Source organism: Mauremys reevesii, linkage group 8, assembly GCF_016161935.1.
Source record: "Mauremys reevesii isolate NIE-2019 linkage group 8, ASM1616193v1, whole genome shotgun sequence".
Classification (NCBI taxonomy): domain Eukaryota; kingdom Metazoa; phylum Chordata; order Testudines; family Geoemydidae; genus Mauremys; species Mauremys reevesii.
The window spans coordinates 26,907,689-26,928,889 of record NC_052630.1 but is presented as its reverse complement, the minus strand read 5'-3'; the positions used below and the strand labels follow the sequence as shown (position 1 = coordinate 26,928,889).

At 40.2% G+C, this 21,201-nt stretch overlaps 1 protein-coding gene across 12 annotated transcripts in view; it reads right to left on the bottom strand.

Moving 5' to 3' along the window:
* The window catches only part of TENM2 (teneurin transmembrane protein 2), a 1,520,094-nt gene that overhangs the window by 1,223,632 nt on the left and 275,261 nt on the right, over positions 1-21,201 (bottom strand). For 8 of the 12 annotated variants that reach the window (XM_039484030.1, XM_039484028.1, XM_039484041.1 and 5 more), the window contains exon 1: positions 11,872-11,977. The exons of the other annotated variants lie outside the window; for them this stretch is intronic. The gene's annotated coding sequence lies outside the window, so the exon portion shown is untranslated. Of the gene's footprint in view, positions 1-11,871; positions 11,978-21,201 lie in introns of those variants that run through there. 12 annotated transcript variants of the gene reach the window in all.

Sequence of the window (21,201 nt, the reverse complement as noted above, 5' to 3'; positions counted from 1 at the left end):
GTTGCCGGTCCACCCTGGTTCCAAGCCCCCACCAGCTAGCTGCCACAGGCTGCTCTTCCTGCAAGCAGTGGACAAAGCAGGCGGCTGCCAAACAATGTTATAAGGGAGCATTGCACAACTTTAAATGAGCATGTTCTCTAACTGATCATCAATGTAACAATGGTAACCAGGACGACTTTAAGTGAGGAGTTACTGTAGTTGTTTTCCCAAGGCTGAAAATATGGACATCAAATGACACTGATTGGTTAAAAGATCCGCCCTGCAGAAAGGGATCGGGGAAGTTGTCTGCTGCAGGTTGACACAGGTTGACTGAGAGTTAAGGTCTGCAGGAAGGGCTGTAACTTGGCCACCAAGAAAATTGGCATGGGAGTAGGGGAAGGGGAACGAGGGAGGGGGGGAAGCACCAAGTCTAAATCACGTATACCTAGGGGCTTCATAGAAATGGCAAGCACAGGTAAGACAGTATGGGCAGAGATATTTGTTGTTTTAAATCAATTTCCCTGAGTGCTATGTAGCATTTAGCAAATAAATCACACTTTGTTTTGAAGAAGCTGATTCTGCATTACTGTTACTGTCCACAGCATCCTGAAAGGAAAATCTTGATACCAAGCCTGTTCGGGGATTCTCAGGTTGGCAACAAGGGGGCTGTAACTTGGAGCCCAGTCAGAAAGTGGTTGGATCATGGGGTCCCACCTCAAAAAGAATTGGAGACATGGGCCTGTCACTTGAAAGGCTGGGGGACTGGAGAGGGGTCTCTGAAGGGGCAGCCTAGCCAAGTACCATGACAGGTATCATGACCCCCTCCCCCCCAAAAAAAGAGGGAGAAGCTTTAATTTGATCATAAATGCTTCCTTCCCTGATAAGAGAACAATGATGCCCTCCATTTCTTAGCTTGATTCAGATCTGGTAAGCAAACAGCCACTCCCTGACAATAGCTACCACTAAACACCAGCCAATTCAGCTGTGGCTAATTTAAAGAGTCACAGGAGCAGCAGTAAGTACTCAATAGGAACTCAGACAGTGAGGTAATTCTGTAGTATAAGACCTGAAGCAGTAGTTTCAGGTTCGCTTCTGCTGTGAGCTCCAGAGGAGGACAACAGTCAACAAGAAAGCTCAGGAGTTGTACACAGTGATTCTGTGACTGTTTAGAATTTTGGGAAGTTTATTTTTCTCCTTAGAAAATGTTTATTTTATGCCTACAAATCAATTTGATCTCCTTTCAAGCCTTGCCTGAGTCACTAGGCTTATGCCATAGGGGCAGAATTATGACAAGAATTTTGATCTCTGCAGTAGCCAATCTCCCATTCTGAGCACTAGGCAATACTGTTAGCTGAATAACAATGGAGTATGGTTGAACATGATTTACCTATTGCATAATGCCATTACCAAATGGTGTAATATACAAACATCTTTAAGACCATCTTGGGAAGGAGTTGTAGGGAAACATCTTTATGGGGAAACATTCAGAGAAATTGCTGTTATTCTCTAATTATAGGAAAGTAAGAATGTAAGTATTATAATATTTCAAAACAAACATTTTCTGGATGCATTAGAGATGCAGCATTTGGGTAAGGACTGTTAAGTTTATGATAGGGATATCATACGCTGAAGGGAATTTGGTCCATGTGTTTTGGGGATGCTGCCTATGGAGAAAATAACTAATATTCTTGATTCACATGAGCATTTAAAAATATTAAATAATACTTCTGACAGTGGAGACCTTCTGGCTGCAAGGAGGAAACACTTTTTGGCAATAATTTCATTAACTGTAGTGAAGAAACCTATACTGATACATTTAAAAGACAATGCTGCTTCAGCTGAGCTAGAGTGGTATGCAAGCCTTTTCTAGGTGGCTTCTTATGAGATGGTCACAATTAGGGGAAGGAACAGAGGAAATGTATGTGAGGAGTCTGTGAAGTCTTTTATAGACCTCTTGTTAGAAGTCTCTTCTCAGACCACATTCTACTAGTATAACTTCACTGCACACTGTTCTAGCCTACTGTTAGCTATAGGAGAAAGGGATCTATATATGTAAAGCAGATGGAGCTCCTTGAAACAATTATAGTTCATTAATTATCATATAGTTGTGAATACTTTGGACTGATCCTACTTTTCCATTGACTTCACCGGTAGCAAGGCTGGGCCTACGCTTGTGCGAGCTTACTGAATTGTTGACAGTACAGTAACTCCTCACTTTAAGTCATCTTGGTTAACGCTGTTTCGGTGTTATGTTGCTAATCAATTAGAGCACATGCTCATTTAAAGTTGTGCAATGCTCCCTTCTGACATCGTTTGGCAGCCGCCTGCTTTGTCCACTGCTTGCAGGAAGAGCAGCCTGTTGCAGCTAGCTGGTGGGAGCTTGGAACCAGGGTGGATCGGCAGCCCCCCATCAGCTCCCCTCCCATCAGCTCCCTGCTCCCCTAAGTTCCCTGTGCAGCAGCTCCTGGTATTAAATTGTTTGTTTAAAACTTATACTCTGTGTGTGTGTGTGTGTGTGTATATATATATATATATATATAGTATAGTATAGTATATATATATATATATATAGTATAGTCTTTTGTCTGGTGAAAAAAAATTCCTTGGAACCTAACCCCTTCATTTACATTAATTCTTATGGGGAAATTGGATTCGCTTAACATTGTTTTGCTTAAAGTCGCATTTTTCAGGAGCATAACTACAATGTTAAGTGAGGAGTTACTGTAATCTTATTTGCTCTTCCTTTGGAGATATGGGTTATTATTCTTAAATAAATGGAAATGTGGGTTTGGGAGTTGGTGAGCTGGACATATGAGACTCAGATGAGTTTTTACTTTTAGTACCAAAATATTTCCATTACTTCTTACTTAAAAAAAAAACCCTCAGTAAATCTAATCCCTATTCACCCAGAAACAAAACACTATCATCCTTTTTCAACTCTGCTATAACCCCTTACCATTTGTATTACTAGATGTGTCACAACATAAAAACCATTATCATAATTTGCATGAATTGGCAAATTCAGCAGACAGGCCCATAACTGAAGGAGAGGAGAACTTTCTACTCCATACAAGAAGATTGCTGGTGCTTTAGCTGTTCATTTGATATACAAAGCAGCAGCAAAACTAATGAGTTGCAACTTTACCATAGCTGTTACCTTTTTTAATTCTGACATGACTAAACAGGCTGTCTAATTTGCATATGCAACCTAGAAATACAACCTAGATGGAGCTACTATAAGGTGGGTGCATAACTGGTTGCAAAACCATTCCCAGAGAGTAGTTTCAGTGGTTCACAGTCAAGCTGGAAGGGCATATCAAGTGGGGTTCCGCAGAGATCAGTTCTGGGTCTAGTTCTGTTCAAAATCTTCATCAATAATTTAGATAATGGCATAGAGAGTACACTTATAAAATTCGTGGATGATACCAAGCTGGGAGGGGTTACAAGTGCTTTGGAGGATAGGATACAAATTCAAAATGATCTGGACAAACTGGAGAAATGGTCTGAAGTAAATAGAATAAAATTCAATGAGGATGAATGCAAAGTACTCTACTTAGGAAGGAACAATCAGTTGCACACACACAAAATGGAAAATGACAGTCTAGGAAAGAGTACTGTAGAAAGGGATCTTCATAGTGGATCACAAGCTAAATATAAGTCAACAGTGTAACTCTATTGCCAAAAAAGCAAACATTCTGCAATGTATTACTAGGAGTGTTGTAAGCAAGACACAAGATGTAATTCTTCTGCTCTACTTCATGCTGATTAAGCCTCAACTGGAATATCGTCTACAGTTCTGGACACCCCATTTCGGGAAAGATGTGAACAAATGGGAGAAAGTCCTGAGAAGAGCACAAAAATGATTAAAGGTCTAGAAAACATGACCTATGAGGGAAGATTGAAAAAATTGGATTTGCTTAGTCTGGAGAACAGAAGCCTGCAAGGGGACATGATAACAGTTTTCAAATACATAAAAGGTTGTTACAAAGAGGAGGGAGAAAAACTGTTCTCTTTAACCTCTGAGGATAGGACAAGAAGCAATGGGCTTGAATTGAAGAAGAGCAGTTTAGGTTGAACATTAGGAAAAACCTCCCAACTGTCAGAGTGGTTAAGCTCTGTAATAAACTGTGAGAGAAATTGTGGAATCTCCGTCATTGGAGATTTTTAAGAGTAGGTTAGACAAACACCTGTCAGGGATGGTTTAGATAATACTTAGTCCTGCCTTCAGTGCAAAGGATTGGACTAGAGGACCTCTTGAGGTTCCTTCCAGTGCTACGATTCTATGCACTAGTTGATGATGTAAGGGAAAAAAGGCTGCTTCAGGGGCATGTAGATATGAAGTAACATTCTTAATATATTGCAAGCCAAAAGACTCAGGTAATTATGTGTCATATCATGTTAATCACACCCTTTGGTGATGACTTATTTTAAGTATGTTGATCCCATGACATGTTCTGACACATCATCTTGGCACATGTAATCAACTTTAAAATTAATTCAGAGCTCTTTCAAAAGAACCCATCATGGAAAGTCACTTGGGCAGAGACTTTGGAAAAATCTCCACACTTTGCTTTAGAAAACTGATTACATGAAGCTGAGGAAGTTACCTGACTTGGGCAGGTATTATGTACACTACACAGAGGTGGAAGTTATTGGTAAGTCTGATTTTCTAATGGCATATTGGTTGCATGGTAGTAATATCATAGACAGGAGATGAAAAAATCTAACACCCTCGCCAATAAATAATTTATTCAGACCTTAATGTTTTTGTCTTTGCAGTACATTACTCAGAATAGACTTGCTGCTGTGCCAATCTGTATTGGAATATTCCCAATAGGAGCTGTTCATATAAATCTGACCTTGCGTTTTATCAAGAAGACGACGCAAAGAGAGGAATGAGAACAATGCAACCAATGTTTAACACCTTTAGCACCTGTTTGAAAGCAAAAATGAAGACTAATGTTCTCCTAGACAATTCATTCAATATTTATCTTAATGAAGGGAAAACAAGCAACAGAACTGTTGTACTGAATTACAATAAAATGTATGTTTTTCAGGCAGAAGAGCACAAAATCAGTTTTGGTTTGGCATGCTAACTATGCTATATTTGAGCAGAATGTTACATATTCATTTCATTCATCATTTAAAGGCAGATAATCAGGAAGTCATTATGTGGCCTACATTGGGCAGCTATTCGATTATAGCATAATTGAGCACTCTGTAATGCAGCCAAAGCTGACAGGTTGGGAATGCATAATATCCTTCCCATGATATTTTGACGGGGGGAAAAGTATAGGAAAATCATGCTTGTCAGTCAAAACCTGCCAAGTAAGTGAGAGGATTGGAGTCTCCAGTAGTTTGAGAATAAAAAGCCAAATTTACTTTTAAAACTGTTGGGAGGCTTTTAGGTTTTTTTTTTTCCTTCAGCCTCTTATCAGTTTATAAATTATCATTGTATAATTATAATTTGAAGCAGAATGCTGCTTTCTAACCACTTATCTTTGTATTGCTATCCATTTTAGGCAACCCACGCAGTTCATGCAGTTTTACTCTACTCCAAAAACGGGACAAATGACTAGCTTCAGAATACAAACCTTTTTACACCTAGGTCTGAATTTGGTTCATTGTTGGGAGCAGGTATTAATAACATGCAAGAAAAAAGGAAACAAAATATTTTAACAAAATAAGGGAAGGGCCATTCTTTGCAGCTATTGAGTTTTTAAATTGTTGATTAATATTGCAAGAAACTACAGACCAATGTGTTGTTTCTGTGCATGGGATTTACCTACATAATTCCCACTGATATTAATGAGTAACCTGATTTAAGGCTTTATTCTACAGGTCCCATTCATACCTGTTATATAATGCACCATACCCCATCCTTTTGGTATATCTGTCCTAAAGTTTGTACAAGCACTTAGAGACTTGGATAGAAAAATAAATACATTTATGTGCTTTATATAATCATGGGGGTTGGGAGAGATTCTCTCATCAAGGTGCAGGCAACCAAGATCTTGATGCTGTAGCCTTTATGAACATAAACAGTCTTGTTCATGTCAGTTAGAGATCTCACAGGAACATGGTCTGCAAAAGTCAGGTTGCACTCATCAATATCAGTGAGAGATGTGTAAGTAAATCCCCACGTATTTCAGTGGGAGAATAAGAATACTTTTTAGTTTTCAGTTTCTTGCAACATATTTATTCAATATAACAGAAAACAGATTTGACTGACTTCCCAGACTATTCCTAAATTTCCCAGTAAATCACTTATGTAGCTCACTCAACATAAAATTATAATCTCCTGCAGCAACCTCAAATCATTCAACCTATCTTATTTGGAAAAGCCTGTGAGTATAGTTTAATCTTGCAGTTTACCCTGAAAATTACTAGATCCAGGCTAATTCAGAACAAAAAAGGAAGTTGGTTCCAGAGTCTAGGATCCTCATGGAAAAAGCCCAGGCACTGGCCATATCCATTTGAAAATAGGGTGATAGCTTATGTGCTGATTGCATGTAAGGGCCGAGAGGTGATGACCCAGGTACTACTCCGCCAACTCCCAAATCACATAGGTGTTTAAAAAAAATCAAAATCAACACCTGAGTCCACTCAGAAACTAATTAGCAGCCTTTGACCAAAGTCACATCTGAAAAGAAATGGCCAAACACACATGGGGAGGGAGGGGGAAAAGGCTTAGCTACTGCACTAAACATTGACGCAATCTATCTCATGGTCCCAGTTCAGATCTTAGTGTACAGAAGTCCACATGGCAAAAATCAACATCAACACCTGGTCAACAAAATCAACAGGAGATCAGGACTTCATGGGCATGGAAGGGGCCTTCTCTCTCACTATACAGCTCTTGAAAACAGGGTTGAAATACACTGGCAGGATAGTTTGGGAAGAGGTTAAATTTCTGTTCATGGTGGACCTGTTCCATTATTTCTTACTCTTAAAAAATAATTTAAAAAGGAAATCTAAATAAATCTAATTTTCAGCCACCCATGAGACCATACCATTTGCTAAAACTTTTTTTAATTTTTTTTATTTATTTTTTATTGCTGATTGCATTAGTAGTGTCTCTCAGTTCTACCTCAAATGAGTTTCTGGGAATTAATAGTTTAAACTCTGCAGTAGGGGGTGGTTGATTATCAAAACCCAGGCTAAAAGAAGAGAACATGAGGGTCCCAAATGTTCTAGAAGTAGGTGAGGTCCATTGTGAAGCAGCGAAGGCAATGATAGATAGCATACGGCTAAAGGGAATCTAAGTTCAGTTTTCTAGTATAACATGGAAAGCTACTTGCAAATTAAGGGATAATATCAAAGGCAGGTTTATTAAACAGTTTTTTTAATGAAAGGGCCCCAGGGCACTCTGATTTATACCAACCCTTAACTTACATAAAACAAGCTTTTACAAAAACTATGGCCAAAAGAACTGTTTCCTTGACTTTTTTTAAAAAAAATTCTAATGGAAACGGTTGTTTAATTAAAACAAAAACAAAAACCCCTGCAAGCATTATCCTATAGTATTTGAAATCCAAACACTGTAGCCCTAAGCACCTGAAAGGGAAACTAACTGTAAACAGAATTGAAACCTTTCATTTTTGTTCTTCAAACTGATAAAAATGTAAAAAACCAATAATAATTAATTGGATATAATTCTGATTCTTCTGGGTACTGAGCATACTCAATTCCAACTGACTTGGAGATGCTTAGCATCTCACATAATTGGGCCCTATGATTTTTAAATTGACAATGTCCTTTACAAATGATGTTGTGGAAGTTGACCATCCCATATATAAGGTACCAATGATATAGTGTTATTAGCTTATTCAATCCCAAATTAGTCCTTGGTTATTCTAAATGGCATTAATAGCATTGTAATTCAAATACATATTAATGCTTGGCAACTTCTGCAGGAGTTCCAATATGCTAAATTTCAGAGATGTACTGTATGTATCATGTGATTGATCCATAAAGTGCATAATCCATCAAAAAATATCAGTAGCCTTCTGATCTGTGTGAGGCCCGAGTGCCCACACAGGCAGGCCCCATGGGGAACTGACCTATTCAGGCAAAGATGAGTGGAAGGAAAAAGCAAAAGCTTTGCACTAGGAAGTTGAGGAGCTCTGTAGGATGATGATCTCATGACAACTTTGGTTACCCACACTCTACAATTCTCCTTTCTTCCCTTTCTTCTCCCTACACCAGCTATACAGGATCCTATGTCATGTGGTCCTCTGAACATCTCACTGGTTACTTAATTTAACTCCTATGTGTGGCCTAGAGGAGACACAGATGGTCCTGGGTGTGACCTACAAGCTGGAGGAATCACTCCTAGCCCGTATCATTGGGGGTGGTGTGTGAGAGGGGGTTTCTTCCTTTTCAGCAGAGGGACCTCAGGTGACCGCCAACTCTCTAATTTTTGTGTCTTCAGGAAGACAGATTGGTTATAGGTGACTCTGTCCCAATGAACTACTCTTTCTTCCACTCTTTGGCTTACTAGTGGTTAGCTAGGGAGAGAGCCATAAGAGATACCTTTCAATTAGATACTGATGTTCAGTCAGCTGGGGGGGGCGGGAAATCATTTTTGATTCAGAATGCCAGAGGAAGCAACCAGCATGCTGAGTGAGTCCCTGATGTAATTTATCAGATTAATGGACATACATGGCAAACAGAAGGGGCATAATCTAGGAATCTGTCCCAGTGAAATGGAAGGTCTCAGCAGAATTTCTGGTCTGGCTTTCTGTGGCCTGTAATGGGGGATACTTTCCCTCTTAGTGTGGATTGGTTATAGAGTTCCTAGTCCGCTGCAGTCAGCAGAAAGAACCAGGAAATGTTGCAGGGGGAGCTTAATACAGAAAGGGACTTTTTGGTCAGGGTGCTCACTAGTTGCTGTTTGTGTTTATGTCCTCAAACGACATGGTGTCAGAAGTAAGTGAATCAAGGAGGAGACCTGTGAAAGCTGCAGCAGGAGAAGGCACAGTCCCTCTTGGCACACCAATAAAGAGCGTAGCACAAATGACTCTGTTAGACAAGTTTGTCAGGCAGCTGTCTTTGCTGGATCTGGAGGTTTGAGTGGTTATGGATGGCTTTTGGTTTAATGGAGAAATCACAAGAATACCTGGTAAATTTCCTGGTATTTCCCATGGGTGATGCTGCTTATGATATCCTATGTGCCCTATCCTTCACTGATGTGGAAAAGAAAGAATACACCAAAGTGAAAGAGGCATTTGATGTCCATTTCATAGGCAGACAGTATATCATATATGAAAGGGCAGAATTTAATAGGCGGTCCCAGGAACAAGGGGATACAGCTGAGGCTTTTATCACTACATTTCATACTTGCTGAACACTCCAAGTATGGAACATAAAAAGAAGAACTCACACAAGTCAGGATAATTGTTAGCATAGGAAACACCAGTTTATCAGCACACATTCAATTAGACCTATAGAAAAAGTTTATATATATATATATATATATATATATATATATATATATATATACACACACACACACACACACACACACAAAGAATGCAAGAAACCACAAAGAAACAGTACTGTGACTTCCATGCTAGTAGCACAGGGGAGATTGCATCAGACAATATTGCCATAGTCAAGAGAAAAGTCACAAATGTGAAAGGAGCAGTCAGACAAAATTTACAACATAAGAAGAGTGAAGAAGTGGAGTGGGAGAGTTTTTGGAACTATAGGAAGGAAGGTTGGAAAAGTTATGGAAGATGTGGCAAGCAGGGCCAGCGCTAGGCACCAGCGCAGCAAGCAGGCACTTGGGGCGTCCAAAGGAAAGGGGCGGCACATCCGGCTCTTCAGTGGCAATTCAGCAGTGGGTCCCTCAGTCCCTTTCGGAGGGAAGGACCTGCCACCGAATTGCTGCCAAAGAATGAAGCGGTGGTGGTAGAAATGCCGATTGTGGCTTTTTTTTTTCCCGCCACTTGGGGCGGCAAAAACGCTGGAGCTGGCCATGGTGGCAAGGCACCAAACCATAGCTGGCAACAATGTCCAGCAAAAGTGGCAGAATATAGGAGTTGCCACAAAATTAGATATTATGCAATAGCAGGCAAGCCACCAAGAGTAGTGGAAACAATCCAAGAGGGAGTGTTATCATTAGATGACAATGAGGCCATAAATCTAAGGACTATATCAGCAAAACAGCCACATTGTGGCAGATCAATGATCCATCTAGCCCAGTATCCTGTTTTCTGACAGAGGCCAGGTGCCTCAGAGGGAATGAACACAACAGGGCAATTATCAGTTGATCCATCCCATCATCCAGTCCCAGCTCCTGGCAATCAGAAGTTTAGGAATACCCAGAGCATGGGGTTATGTCCCTGACCATCTTAGTGCATAGCCATTGATGCAGCTATCCTCTGTGAACTTGTCTAATTCTTTTTTTAACCCAATTATACTTTTGGCCTTCACAACACCCCCTGGCAATGAATTCCACAGGCTGACTGTGCATTGTCTGAAGAAGTACTGCCTTATGTTTGTTTTAATTTGCCTTATAATTTCATTGGGTGACCCCTAGTTCTTGTTCTATGTTAAGGGGTAAATAATACTTCCTTATTTACTTTCTCCACAACACTCATGATTTTATCCTCAATAGAACAGACAACACCATGGTGCACAGAGTATGAATTTAATCTGTCAAAACCTCAAATTTAAAATTGATACTTGGGCAGCAGTCACTGAAATTTAAAAAAAAAAAAAAAGATTATAATTAATCCTGGGACGAAGATCTGAAAAGACCAAATAAGATTCTACATGGAGCTAGGAACAATGCATTTAATATTTGTGGTCAGTTCCTTGGGAAAATGGAGAAAGAATGAAAAGTTGAATTGAATGGAAAAACAATATACATAAAACAAGAACTAAAATTGTCTACTAGGGACGCCAGCAATACAAAACTATACCCAGTATGGAAATTGGAATGCATTAATGACAAAAAAGTAAAACATACAGAGATGTATCCACACATTTTCACAGAGCTAGGAAATCTGTCAGGGGCATACAAACTAAAACTGATGCCATCAACTACTCCCTTTGCTCTGACAGTCTCACACCACATTCTTATATCCTTGGTAGGGAAAGTCAAAGAAGAATTAAAGATAATGGAAGATATGGGGGTTATTTTCCAGATAGAAGTACAGGGATTACACCAGTGTGCAGGGATGGTTGTAGTACTAAACCCCAACAGCAAAATCCTAATTATTGTGGACTTTATACAAAATAACAAAAAAGCATGTGCAGAGAAAGACACATGCTTCCCATAGATGACCAGACATTAGCTCAGTTATCAGAGACCAAAGTGGCCTCAAAGTTAGATACTACAGCAGATTTCTGGCAAATCCCTCTTGCTAAAGAAACTATACTTTTAACTACATTCATCACCCCATTTGGAAGGTACTGTTTCAATTAAGCACATCTTCAGGACCAGAACATTTCCAAAAAAGTATCTTTTCGATCATGTCAGGTCTGCCTGGCATCCTCTGCCACGCAGATGATGTGCTGAGATATGGCAGAGATAAAAATCAACATGATGAACAACTAGATGCAATTTTGAGGTGCTTCCAACAAGCTGGCCTCAATCTGAATGAGAAATGTGAATTTGGAAAGGAGCAGATAAAATTTGTAGGAGACTATGAAGACTTGCTCTTCAGACTGTAAGACAAACTACAGGGTAGACTCAAGTAGGGGGTAAAATGCCACAAAGTTTATTAAGGGTGTTCCCCAGATGCCTTTTAGGAAACAGTCATCTTTTTTTTTTTGGCAACAGTCTTTTTAGGCCCTTCAGCCCTGTCCCAGATAGCACAGATAGTCCTTTTATAGTAAAGCAAAGAAATAGACCCCAAATCAAACACTATGGTTGTATACCAGGCATATCATCCTCTGGAGGGCGCTGGGAGTCAGCAGTTTCTGAAAGGGTTCTGGACTGGTCCTTTCGTCAGATAGCAAAGGATAGGAGACCTGTTCTCCTTCCTGGTCAGCCAGTTACTAAGCTGTCCTCTTCACTTTTTAACTGCCCTTTCACTACCTGACAGTGAGTGCAGGTGTAGCAGGGTGGGGCTGAGGGAACAGCAGCTTGTTAACCCTTGCTGGCTCAGTGTGGGATTGGCATACCCCATCAGAGATAAATAATTAGCAAACAGGAACATCAGCTGGATTCAGACTAACTGAAAGCACTACTCACCTTACCCAAACCCCAAGATGTTTCTGCTATCAGAAGATTCCTGGACATGACAAATTGTTTTGGGAAATTCTTACCAAATTTAGTCATCTAACAAATCCCTTAAGAAATCTCCTTAATAGCCATGACATGTGGATCTGGAGAACACACAATAATTTTTTTTAATAAAATAAAAACCTACATCTCCACCTGTTTTGGCTATCCAACAACAGTAGCAGCAGATGAATCTTCATATGGTTTAGGAGCTGTGTTCATACAGAAGCATCCAGGAGACCAGAGATCTGTTGAATTCATAACAAAAAGTCTCACAGACCCAAGCAGCAGCATGGACAAATGAAGCTCTAGCAGTCACTTGGTCTAACCTCACCCCAAATGCAACAAATTGCCAGCATCATTATTCCCTACAAAGCTACCTAACAGTCCTTGGCACATAGGAACAGATTTGTTTTTCTGGAGCAGACACATATATATTTTTGTCATTGATTATGTCTCTTGATATACAGATCTGGCTATACTTACACAGACGTCATCAGCACTGGTCATCCCAAAACTAAAGAGAATATTGTCTAGACATGGAATTGCTGAAGACCTCATATCAGACAATGAGCGACAGGACTTTGATTTTAAACATTGTACTAGGGTTACCATCTGTCCATATTTCCCCGGACATGTCCGGCTTTTTCATCTTTAAATAGCCATCTGGGAGGAATTGGTAATAAGGTTAAAAGGTCCAGGATTTCCCCGCCCCCATGCAGAGTGCGGTGCGGCTGATTGGGTGCCTGGGCCTGATAGAGCCACTCCCATTGGCCTCTAGCAGCCAGAGACCCTCCCCTGCTCCCACCCTCCCACTGCCTCAGCACTCTGCAGGGGAGGGGCTGTGCGCGCAGCAGCCTGGCAGCATGTTTTGCCTCCACGTGGAGGCAGTGTCTGACTGGCATGGGCATGGTAAAGGGAGTCCCGGTGGGGAGTCAGGGAGCAGTGGGAGGGTTGGATGGGCCGGGAGCTCTGGGGGTCCTGTCAGGGGGCGGGAAGTGGTTAGATAGGCATGGGAGTCCTGGGGGTCTGTCTGGGGGTGGGGGTGTGGATAAGGGTCAGGGAAGCCAGGGGACAGGTAGGGTCCTAGAGGGGCAGTTGGCGGGGGTGTCTCAGGAGGGGGAAGTCAGAGGACAAGGAGCAGGGAGGCTTAGGTAGGGGGTTGGGTCCCAGGAGGGGGCAATCAGGGGACAAGGAGCAGGGTGGTTTTGGGGGTTCTGAGGGGGGCAGTCAGGGGCGGGAAGTGGGAGGGAGTGGATGGAGGCAGGGTGGGGCTCCCCCCTCATCCTCTTTTTCGATTGTTGAAATATGGTAACCCTACACTGTACTAGTAGTCTACCTTACATCCCCAGAGCAATGGGGAGGTGGAGAGAGCAGTGCAGACTTTAAAAAGCCTTCTGCAAAAATCATTGGACCTGTCTATGGTACTCCTGGCATGTTGGTCAACATTGCTTGTGTCTCGACTCTCCCCAGCAGACCTTCTGATGGAAAGAGAATGAAGGATTCCTCTACCTGTGGCACTGGTACAGCTTAAACCTGAAAACAATGTCAAAAAAAATTCGGCAGCAACAAAATTGCAGTGTTCAGAACTGAACAAAAGTGCTACCTAAACTGAGACCAGGGAACAAAGTTTAGTTCAAAACCTTCCAGATATTTGAAACTGTTCTAACTGTGTCAGATTCTACCTAGTGGAGACTCCAGGAGGACTTCTCCAAACATGCTGGATTTATCTTCAGTATTTCCCAACACAACAAAGGGAGATTCTGGGACCTGCTGCAGGTACTCTGTCAGAAAGTGAACTCCACATGCAAACTCAGCAGAAGTGACAAAATGATCTGGAAGCTCCCTGCCCCACAGACTTGATCTTTAGAATAATCTTCAAGCTATTTAAATGGAATTGATAAGGGGAGCTGGTAGCATACACAGTTTTAAGGAATTTGGAATTTATTTTCAATTGTTGAGTGTGTGTGTACAACGTACACTCAGGTTTATAATTTAAGTTTTAATATTTTATTATAAAGAGGATGTATTGAGTGCTTATAGATTTCCTGGTCTTCCACAGTTACACAACAACCAAGATGTGTTGCAATGGGAGCGTAACACAGAGAGGAACTTCCCAGTCAGGGAGTTATTGTAAGGCATGGCTTTTGTTTTTATGTCCTCACACCATGGAGTATCTATGGGCTGGTAGCTGTGAAGTGTTTTTATTTATTTATTTATTTTAATAGGGCCCCATATCCGGAAATATCAAGGCCCTATGTATGACTATCAGTCTTTATTTCCCCTAAAATTACTGTGTAACTAAACTGTGAATATTAGTGAATATTAGTTTTCACATCTTTGCTGCAACTTAAGCCAATTCATTTGCAAGTCTGCATACATTTTAGTCAATATGAAGTCATTCAAATTGCTGTCTCCTTTTCAGATTGTTACTTTTATTTTGTATTCTTCGGTTCACTTTTTGAACTCTGACTTTTTACCTTCTCATTCTAACAAACACACACTGCAGCATGATGACACAGAGCTGCATTATTCCCTCAGAGGTCATTCCTTCTCGCCCTCCATCTAAGGAACAGCATAGGCTTTGTACTGTACTGCATTATCCCAGCTTTGTTACCTGATACTATAAATCTGCAGAGCTGCCAGGTCTGCTGGGGATTATATCCAAATGAGAAAAGTATATGAGGAAAATTCAAATAGCATGTCAAAAATTTCCACCTTCCCCATCTGTTGAACTATATCCAAAGGAACATTTTACATGAATGAGTCTTTCAATTTTTTAGCATGATGTGGGGAGGGGGAAAAGTTCTACAAGCAAATGCTACAGGAACATCTGATCATGCTAATCATCCAAAGAAAGTAAATGGGATTTATTTCACATGTTTCCTTTGCAGTTGTTTGCATTCCATAAAAATCTGTCTTTAAAAATTGATTTTTGTCTCTATAGTAGGTTTGCTGGACAATTTTGCGTAATTGTGTTATGCCCGTGTGGCCATATATGCTCATCTACTGTGCACTGCACTGTTAAACTGAATCACTTGTTATATTTGACAGGAGTCAACGTGTACATGAGCTCAGTGTTATCTGATAAAGAAACCTTCTGAGAAATCTTAGAGAAAACTCAATTGTTGAAAAACTCTAGTGGAAGGCACAAGGGATGGTTGTTTAATAAATAATAATAACTACAGCCCCTTTATGCAATATCACTTGTATACCAATAATAATTCTCTCATTTAAAAAAAGAGTCTATTCTATGCAATTAAACAAAACCTCTTCCCATAAAACACCTTAGAACCGGTTGTGCCTGAGGTATGAGATCCCTATTATACAAACCAGTTAGGGAGAAATTTCATGCTGAAAGCTAGAATAATTGCATTTCTCTATTTCCCCTATCTGCACACATACAGTATAATTCAGACTAGCCATAACTGATCCTAAGCTGTAGTATGAGAATGGATTGTGTTTAACTGAGTTTGTTTCTGTTTTCTAAACAGAGAGAATACATGATCTGCTTCATTTGAATATTGAGGAGAGATAGTTAAACCACTTTTGATATAATAAGAAACGAGCCACACTTTTATCTCAGAATTAAACCACATTGAAACCTTCCCTGGAGTTTGAGGGAGAGGGATATAACTTTATTTTCTTTGAATATTTCTCTTGCTTCTTGCATTGTCTGGTTTCATCTGGGACAGGAACCATAATACAGTAAGAACAAACTTTTCTCATGACATATTTGAAGTGGCTGAATAAAGCTCTCAGATAAAATGGTTATGGTTTAATCCTAAATACCAAAATATTCAGTGCAAGGAAACAAAACAAGTCTTAAGAAAAACCTTTATACTCACAGATTCCCAGCAGATGGGGACCTGCATTGCACTGAATCCACTTTTGAACTTCCTCAAAGTTTAGGAGTGTTCATATCTGCCATTGTGTGTAAGCCCAGCTCTAGTTCCACTGAGTTCTGGATAAGCATCCAAAGTGCTTGCTTACTGAATATCTTGAGGCTCACCCATCATGAATGTTGATGAGATATGTCTTTTACAAAGGAAAAAGTACAGAGAGGTAGCTACACATTGTAATCTCCACTGATTTCTGTAACATAGCTATAATTATTTTGCATCCAAATTGAAATGCAATGCAATGCCATTTTCACTGGAAAAAATAATGAGATTCTGACATATGGAAATAATGTTATGTAGGAAGGGAGCAATAGTCCTCTACAACCTCTAGATTTGATAAGCCCAGATATATCCTCAAAAACACAGTACAGTTCTGTTGAAATTAATAAGAATTGTGATGTGTTTCTAAGGGTTGAACTGGTCCCCATGCATGTAGCATCCCTATACCTCATGTTCTGTTAGCATTTTTCCATCTCCTTGGTTTCGGTTGAGACATTTAACAACAAATTTTATCTTAACATTAGAGATGGGTCTAGAGTAAATGACAGGATCCCAATAGTCCTTGGGGCGCTACACATACCAAACTTGCCAGCAGCTCTTCTTTCTATGGCTGAATCAAACCCTTAGATGTGAGCACTGCTGCACTTTGGAGAAGTTTTCACCAGAAACTGAGATTTGCAGATCAATCCTATTTCCCTCTAAAATTAAACTTGCCATAAATGTACCAATTTTGTCCAAACATGATAAGCTTAAGCCAAGTTCAAATCTTACTTGATTCCTTCTTTCACACTCCTGATTATTCAAACACCAAAAATAATTATGTATTAAAATCATGTTTGTTTCAGCAGTTACATAGCATCAAGCTTTATGTCTGCACTGGAGTTCATTATAAAAGACACAGGGGTCTTTACTTTTCTTGTTTCTCATACAGGAAGGACTCCAGAATTGTATTCGTATTTATTATTCATAAATCACCATACAGTAGATATGCATAGTGCTTTACAGGCAATAAAATGGACAGGTCCCTGCCCCTAGGCATGTGCTGGATACTGTGTTTGAAATACAGAGTGATTTGTCCAACAACCCAAAGTACTCTATTTAAAGGTGTAAAGTGGGAAGTTGTAATTTAAGTTAGATTCAGTGAGTGCTCCAATATGCAGCGTTAAGTGATTTTTAATTATAATTAACAGAATAATAACTAAAGATGTAAACACAGACAGAAATGACTGTACTATCAAACACCTGCTTCATAATGATTTGAATAACAAAATGTTTTTAGTCTCCCACTTATTTATAATCCTGGCATGTTTTGAAATTTCTGTTTTCATAGCAGTCTGTTTAAAGTGACACAATCATCTTAAAAGCTCACATCTCCTTGGGAAAATGGTGTGTTTACTAGTGAGCCAGCCTGGGTAGATGGATTTGCACTAAATTCACTTGAGCTAGCATGCTAAAAATAGCAGTGTAGACATTGCAGCTTGGGCTTGGGCTAGTCACCTGAGCTCAGATCCACAGTGTTGGGTGGGCCTGAGCATCTGAGTTGCAATGTCGACACTGATATTTTTAGTGTGTTAGCTAGAATGAAAATAGAGCAAGTCTGCCTATTGGGGCTGGGAGGCTTGCTTCCTGCTGTAGCATACATACACCCTCAGAGACACACATGAAGGAGAGCTCTGCATGGAAGGGAGGCTTGTCTGAATCTGTGGCACTACCCATCCCTCACCCCTTTGCCCTAGGTTCCATTGAGAAATGAGCGTCATCAGTCCAGAGGAGGAGGGAATGGTGTTAGCGGTTGCACTCAAGGTCATCCTCTAGCCCTCAGGAACTTATAGAGAAAAATTAATACAGCCCATTATCCCACCTGGAGTGCCAGAGGGCAAGTCCTAGGCTGTATTAACTTTTCTGTGGGTATCCGCAGTGGTCCATGGAAGCTTCTGTGGCCAGGGATGTCCCTGGTTACATGGCTTCATGAAGTCACATTGCCGAGGAGAGGAGACACTGGGTGTAGTAGCCATGCATAGGTTCAAGGCTTCCCTGTGGATGGTACTGGCCTCCTTCGGATCCAATGGGATCTTCTAGGCTTGTGGGTGGCTTTTCTGCTAGAAGCAAACCCAACCCCTCCTCCTCCAAGGAATGGGAGAACAGTGGGGAATTTCTCTGAGTGATTCCTCATGGAGATTTTATCCTTAAAAGTCCCCTCTTGTGATTATTCATTTCAGAGAGGACAATCTGGCCAGTTTTTATTGGTAACTACTAAGATTAATATAATTGAAAAATATTTTCTGTTTGTTTCTCTCTCTTTTTCCAGTTTGTTTACTTTGTACATTTGACAACTGCAGCAAAGGTGAAACTGAAACAGAGTGAAGAGGGAGCAAGCAGCAACCAGGTGCGTGAAAGAAGAGAAAAGAGAGGAGCAAGATAAAAGGGTGGGCATACGGATTTTGGTACTATTCAGATGCAGTTTTTTAAAAAAAATAAATTAAAAAATACTTCAAGCTGGAAATGAACTGTTAATTATTTTACATCTCAGTTAAAACAAAACAAAAAAAGGGTTTTTGAAAAATAATCCAGGCCAGGTGAAGAATAAAAGCAATAATATTAAGCTTGAGATCAATTCAAACAACTAGTGATGACAAAAAAGGAAATGATTAAAGTAACTGAAAATCGTTCAGAATTAAATCCTTGCTCTGAAGTATCAAATGTCCTTAAAATAATCAATGATATGTTGAGATACAGTGTGTACACATGGTTCTCTTTACTTTGAAGGATACATTGTCTTAATCAGATGGGTTGCTCTGGCTTAGAGAAACATTCTTACTGAGTTATTTTTGAGTGTGAAGCATACCCTTACCCCCTCACTCCACCTCTCCTACCATAAAGGGTCTATGCACCATTTTCATTGGGCATCTTTAACAATCTTATATTTGGTTTGAGTAGTACATTTTCATTTCATTCATCATTTAAAGACAGATAATCAGAAAGTCATTACATTGGCTGACACTGGGCCCTTTGCTCGATTGTATTGTAATTGAGCACTGCAGACCGTGTGCCAGATCTAATGGATAATGAATATATTATGTCAGTAGAACCGCCTCAGCGAGGCTCCTAGGGGATAGAAGCAGGGGGCTGCTACAGTGACATACAGGGTCACAGATGTTGTGCTGACTTACTGATGGAGTGATTCTGTAATTAGGTAATTAATGATGGGTACAGTACTGTTTGTCTGCAGCTCATTCTGTACATATAAAGATTACATGAATGGATGGTTCATGTTTTGGACAACATAATTTAAGAAGACTGTGTTTTGGTTCAGTGTAATCCTGTGTAAATTCTTGAATGTTTCATCCCAAAACTCCCTGGCCAGAAAGGCACAGAAACACAAATAAGACTCCAGTACTAGCAGCATAGTATTCTATTTTCACAGTTTATTACAACAATATTAATCTACTTGGAAAATTCAAAGAACCTCACTTCCTGTGTAAATAAATCAAATTCACATTGCTTTATAACAGTCGGCTGTGCCACAGCTTTTAGCATTTCACACTTGCAGTGTGACACACAGTTCTTGCAATGAAACTATGCCAGATCCCAAGTTTCACTGTGAATTTCACAATGGAACCCATTCTGTTCCACTGAGTGACAACAATATGCTTTTATTAAATAGAAGCATAGGTGAGAGGATTTGCATTTTTAAGCCAATATGCTTGTCTGTCATAGAAATGACTACTACTAGGAATCTACAGCTTGCTTCAGACAAATAAAACCAGAAGGCTGAGCTCTTTTAAACATGACGATAAACTGCTACATATCCAAACTTGGTCTGTCTCTTTTGGCAGATTTAGACCAACTGCACAATGGCAGCCACTGTAACAGATCATTTTGTAAAGAGGGATGTAGCTCTGACTCTTGCAGATGCTTTCATGGCCCTTAGTGCTCAGTCTAGAGCTATATAAACCTTTGGAATGTATCATCTAGATTGGGAAATGTGTGTTGTTTGATACTAAGAATTTTTATTCATGTCCAAGGTAGTAGGTATAAATCCTGCTGCCTTTAGTGCAACCTAAGCTTTGCCAAAATGTACATGGTTTTAAAATCCTCGGAAGTGGTGCACTGCTCACTGGGAATAGCGCATTTGATACCTAGATGTACAACAGAACATTTTTACTATATATGTCACCTGTCTCTTTAAATCCTCTTATCAAGAGAGGGCTCTAGGACCGTCATGCCAAAATCTTTTGCTGCCCAATATTTAGTCTAATAATATCAGTGCTATATCTTCAGGCTTTTTCCTGTGGCTGATTATTTTTACATGATGCTTGAAGTAGAATTTCTGCTTGGAGGAGTTACTTCTCCCTTACATTGAAGTCTTCTATGCAGCAGCGTCTCTTCCAATTTACCTGCACCTAACTTTTGGACTTCACATAAGAAATGGAGAAGGCAAAGCCACTCTTCTGTCAAACCAGACGTACAGTCAGAGAGGAAGCCACCTCAGTGACTAACTCTGAAGAGCTTTGGATAATGCAGACAACCTCAAATCCACCCAACATCTGTGCACTTACATTTCTTTCACATGCAGAAGCCCAGGTGCCAGCCCCAGCCTGCCCACTGCATCTCAGAGGAGGACTACCCCTCTGTCTGGTCAAATATTGCTGGCCAAGATGAGCAATATTTATTTACTGACTGAGTAGGTAAGAGATTCAAAACGTCTTCAGTCTTTTCAAGGCAGCCCTTCTGAAGTCACATTCCTCCCTCCACCCTTTGCATAGGCAAAACCATCTCAAGAGAGGTCAGGAAGACTAATTGATTGTGCTCATATTTCAGAGAAGTTAAATGTCTCATGGTCAGCTCTACAATGGGTATTAGAGGGGCTAAAACTATTGTTCCATTCCAATCCTGAGCAAGGGAATATCCCTTCACAAAGAAATCTAGACAGGGATATCTTCTTAGCTTCAGAGGAAAAAATAAATGAAGGCTTACTCCCAGGATAAGCTCCACATTTGCATTCACCACATCTACAGGGAGATACGATCCAGTTTTAAATCTAAAGCCCTTAAATCGCTGATTGTTCAAGCACTAAGCATG